The sequence below is a fragment of the Athene cunicularia genome, assembly GCF_003259725.1.
Source record: "Athene cunicularia isolate RWA chromosome 21 unlocalized genomic scaffold, athCun1 chr21_part1, whole genome shotgun sequence".
Lineage (NCBI taxonomy): Eukaryota > Metazoa > Chordata > Aves > Strigiformes > Strigidae > Athene > Athene cunicularia.
In genome coordinates this window covers 2,312,750-2,318,105 of record NW_020799127.1, presented here as the reverse complement: position 1 = coordinate 2,318,105, position 5,356 = coordinate 2,312,750, and positions in this window count along the sequence as shown.

The following is a 5,356-nucleotide window of genomic DNA, read 5'->3' as shown; positions in this document are numbered from 1 at the left end:
CCCTGCAACTGCCCGCAGCTGGGCTTGGGGGGCAGGAAGGGCAGAAGAAATCCCGAAGGCGGCGGGCACAGCTTCAGACTGCTTTTGTCTCTGAAAGACACGGAGAGACAGAGATAAGGAGAGAGAGAAAACGGGAGGGAGAGAGGGAGAGAGAGCAAGCGCCAGCGCTTGGGGTGGGGGGAGCACTGCACAGCAGCCACCTCAGCAACCTGTGGCATTCACACCCCCCCAGACCCTCCCCGGGGCCCTCTCCATCAGACAGCGGTGCTGGGGCTGCCAGTGCTGTGGGGTGATGGGTGGGGGTCCGGGATGGGGAAGGGGGCTTACCTAACCGGCTCCAGCAACATGTGCCCCTGTGGCGAAGCTCTGCCCGGGAAGCTGGGGAGGGTTTCTTGCTCTTCGGAGCCAGCACCCAGCTTCGCACTGCCAGGCAGCTGATGAGCGCACACTTTCCGGAGCTGTTTGGGTGACCATCATTAAGTGGAGCCATTTGTTTTGTCAGGGAGGTAACCATGACAATCACCCTGTACACACACCACTGGCTTCTCTGCGCCTCCTCCCCTCGCTCCCCTCCTGCTCCCGGGGGCTGCAGGGGAAGGGGCGAAGCTCACCTGGGCAGAGGAGATGCCCTTGTTGGCAGAGAAAGGGGGATGCAAACCGGCATCCGAACTCATCTTACCCATCACCCCAACTTGCCTCCCCAGAGTGAGATTTTCCGCAGTAGCTGCCAAGAGGGGAAAACCCCCCCTTTCTCCCATCGCCTTTCACTTCTGTCCTCCCCTTGCTCTTTCAGAAAAAGGAAAGCATCCTAAAGCCCCCCAAAATCAGGTCTTCTGCAGCCCTAGGCCACATCTCCCCTCTTCCCCCCTTGCTGTTGTCTGCTCAGCCACCCTTTCCTCCCCAGGCACACCCCAAAGCCCGCCACTGATCAGCCCTCTGGCCGTGGGGCACAAAGAACGTCTAAAAAGGACCATCCCAGCTGGCAAAGGGGAGCAGAGCTGTCACAGCGGGGTGAGCTTGTGCAGGATACAGTCCCTGCCCTGAGCAGCTTACGCTTAAACACAGGAAAAAACAACCTGTAGATGAAAGGGGAAACTGAGGCAGCAGGAAGGGAACCAGCTCGGCCACTGTCCCAGAGCAGAGCTGGGCACCAGGCCTGGGCCAGAGCACACAGATGAGTAAAGCTCCTCCTCGCTGGTACCTAATTTCGGTGACAACGGCACTGCTGCCGGGAGGGAGCTTGCTAACGTTGAAAATATCACCGTCTCCCTTGAGAGGAGAAGCTCTCTGACACAGCAGTGATCTGCAGGAGAACAGAGGTTGTTCCCTCCACCTCGTCCTACGCAGAGATGTGGATCCACCCACAAATCTGTCTGGTTTGAGCATCCCACCGCAGACCTGTCCCTGGCAGTAAATCTGCCACCGCCAGCAGACCGAGCACCTGAACACCCACCAGGCTCTGTGCGAAAATCTCTCTTCTCTATTACCCCAACATCTCCCTTTCTGTCTGAATTCAGATGAACTCGGAGCATTTTCTTCCTCTCCCTTATCTCTAAGCATAAGTCCATATCGTAGGAAGACTGGGGTGACCCTAATAAACTAGTGTCCCTAATAAACCATCTTGTCTTCGCTGAGAAGGATGTGCTTTAAGGGAAACGACAAGAAACTCTGCAAGCAAACACCTAGTTGAGAGCTTTTTCCCTAAGCCCAACTCCCAGAGGCTGACTTAAGCCCTGAAGCTTGAGAATTTATGGTTCTTGCTAGACAAATAAGTCAGCCACGGAGAAGCCTGCATCCTATGTTTCCAGCGCCTGTTAAAATGTTTGCTTACTATGGCTTTTGGCTCCTACGAAGAAAATAACATATGTCAGGAGAAATCCTGGGATTCATACCAACAAATCTGGTAGCTGTGGCATATTTATTCATAAAACAGAGCAGGATATGACATGGAGACTGAGGCAGATGCGAGACCTTGAGAGAACAGAAACAGAGTTGTTTTAGGAGGAGATAATGTTTAGCACCAAAGGTGAGGCTGCACCCGAGGGCATCAATGTGAGGTTCAAAAGAGCTCACAGGGGCCTTCAACCAGCATTTGTTCCTCCTCATCTTCACAGGATCATCTGGGTTGGAAAAGCCCTTGAAGCTCCTCCAGTCCAACCATGAACCTCACCCTGACCGTTCCCAACTCCACCAGATCCCTCAGCGCTGTCTCAGCCCAACTCTTCAACCCCTCCAGAGATGGGGACTCCCCCCCTGCCCTGGGCAGCCCATTCCAACGCCCAACAGCCCCTTCTGCACAGAAATCCTTCCTCAGAGCCAGTCTAAAATCTTCTCCAGGTTGGCCATGCCTAGGAACTGCCACTGTTGGTAAGAGTCACCTCCTCCCATGGAGCAGCAGCTGAGAAATCAGATGGGCTGCAGCAGGGGAGTAAATGAGATTAAATTTGGGGGAGGATGAGCTAAAAATAGAAATTGAGCTCACCAGAAGTCCCATCTCTGAGCTTGTGGCTTCCCCCACCAGAGTCAGGTAACAGCCGGTGGTAGGCAGCACCTCCAGACATCAAGGCACCAGAGAGGAGTATTTCCAATTCTGTTTCAGGCCTGGGACAGCCCAGGTGAGTTACGGGACCAGCTCAAGGGCAACCGGTGGCCACGCACAGGCAGGTTTTCCCGGCTGCTGACCGCTCATTATTCAGCTCACTCATGCTTCAGCGTTACACGAGCATGTGAGCGCAGCACTGTTGTGTCTGCATGCTCCAAACACAGCCTGTGTCAATGGGCTGGGAGGTTTGGGCAAGACAAAATAAGAAAAAACAAAACCAAAACCAACAGGAAAAAAAACCAACCCTAAACCAAATTCCCTGCTAGATGGAAAGCAATAAGCACTTCTCATTATCTCCATGTGCTGCTCTGTATGTAAATGCAGTTTTCCTCATCCTTAGTGGTCCGGAAAAAAAAAAAAATCATCCTGTTGGTAGATGGTGATGATAAAAAGGGATAACGCAGGGCTAAGCAGGGACTGCCTCCTCCTCTGAGCAGGTACACACACTGACAAGGAGCCTCTGACCTGTTTGGTGGGCAAGGACCACAGTTAATTCCAATGCAATTCCACGGTGTGACAACTGCCCTCCCGAGATCTCTGCTTCTAGCACAGCCAACAGCCCCTGGTGAGGGGAATTAAGGGTTTATTTAATGTTAATCTGAATATTTATTTCATGGTTAAAAGAATATTTAATTATATGACAGAGGACTCCCCAGAAAAATCAAGGGCCCTGCACAGGCTGAGCACCCACGCTGGGAACCCAGCCCTGCCCCAGAGGCTGACGGAGAAAAGTCTTCAGGTAGAGGACAAAACACTGAAACACGCAACTGCCAGCATGATCCCACCTCACTGACACTCCCCAGAGCCTTCAAAATCCCAATAAATGATTGCAGCTAAGGTAGAGGATTAGAAAGGAGGGCTTAGAAAGATCTGCCTCCAGCTAACGCTGCCCAACCACAAGCAATTCTCATTTCCTAAGCCTCGATTTTCCCATCTCTAAAATGGGGCTAATCCCAATTACATCTCTTTACTGGAGGTGTGTGTCTCTGCAAGAAAACATTACACTGGGAAGCACGAGCATCTTTCTTTCTGCAGCTGAAGTGCCCATCGGCCTTTGGAACTTCCCACATTCCTTTTTATTTTTACCCAAATTAATTAGTTAATGTCTCAGACTTGCTTTCAGCTGCCTGCTCTGCTCCCATTGAAAATCTCCTCGCGTTCAGCTTCTGCGTTCAGCATCCTCCTGGGCACTGCAATGAGTTGCCATGGAAAAAAGCCATGATGTCACCTCTACAAATAAAACTGCCAGACCCCAAAGTTCACGCGTGCGGCTGGGGAGGGGATCCCAATGTACAGAGGGACACAAGGCTCTCACCTCTGAGGAGGAAACAGAATTAGATGGATGGGGGGAAAGTATCGGATGACAGTGCTTGATAATCACAGGTTTTAGCTGGAAGAAAAAAAAAAAAAAAATCACAGAGGGGTGTTTGAAGAGGGGTAGTGAAGGGGCTGGTCCTGCCTAGGCTAATCCACCAACAACAGCAAAATTCCATGAGGTGTGGACAAGATTTTTTTGTACACAGAAAGAATTAACAGCTCAGGTGGAAAGTTTCAGGCTGTGGGTACAAACAAAGTGACCCTGTGTCTTCATCAAAAGGGCAGGTGAATATTGAGACAAGGAAGTAACCATCGTCTTGGGAACTTCTGGCTGATGCCTCCAGGCTTGGCTACTTTACTAGTCCTGCTGCATATAATAAAAACACAAATTAAGACCCACCTCATGGGCTGCTCCTTTCACACAAGGTTCAGGCAGCCCAGCATGGAAATCCCACAGGCTCTTCCCACACTTCTTTCCCTTCTACTCTCCCTTTTTCTCACCTTTATTCCAGGAACTTTAAAGAACAGGTTTGATATCGGGTCTAAGCCAGCTCCCACCCTACAGCGAGAGACGGGACACAAATGACTCTCCCATGTTCCTGCCAGTTCTACACCTCCGTGACTCATTCTACAACCTTGCTTTTCACCTACATCTCTATTTCAGACAGAAAGAGCAGCAGTTCCCTCACAAACGTCATAGCCTCCGCGTGATTCCCTCAGCCTCAGCTCCCAAAGGGATTCCATGACACGGGAAACCCAAGCCCTTCTCCCACATCGTGCAGGGGGCCGGGCCCCACATCACACAAGGCACAGCCTGACCCCCAGCCCCACACTATGCAAGAGACTGGGCCCCATATCATGAAATGCACAGCCTGACCCCCAGCCCCACACCATCTGGGGGGCCAGGCACCATATGATGGTCCCCCACATCACATAAGGCACAGAGCAACCCCCAGCCCCACACCATCTGGGAGGCCGGGCCCCATATTGTGCAAGGCACAGCCTGGCCCCCAGCCCCACATCACACAAGGCACAGCCTGGCCCCCAGCCCCACACCATCTGGAGGGCCAGGCACCATACGATGGTCCCCCACATCACATAAGGCACAGAGCAAGCCCCAGCCCCACACCATCCGGGAGGCCAGGCCCCATATTGTGCAAGGCACAGCCTGGCCCCCAGCCCCACACCGTGCAAGGCACAGCCTGGCCCCCAGTCCACCATATGGGAGGCCATGGTGCCCCACATCACATAAGGCCCAGAGCAACCCCCAGCCCCACACCATCCGGGAGGCCAGGCCCCATATTGTGCAAGGCACAGCCTGGCCCCAGCCCCACATCGTGCAAGGCACAGCCTGGCCCCCAGCCCCACATCGTGCAAGGCACAGCCTGGCCCCCAGCCCCACATCGCGCAAGGCACAGCCTGGCCCCCAGCCCCACA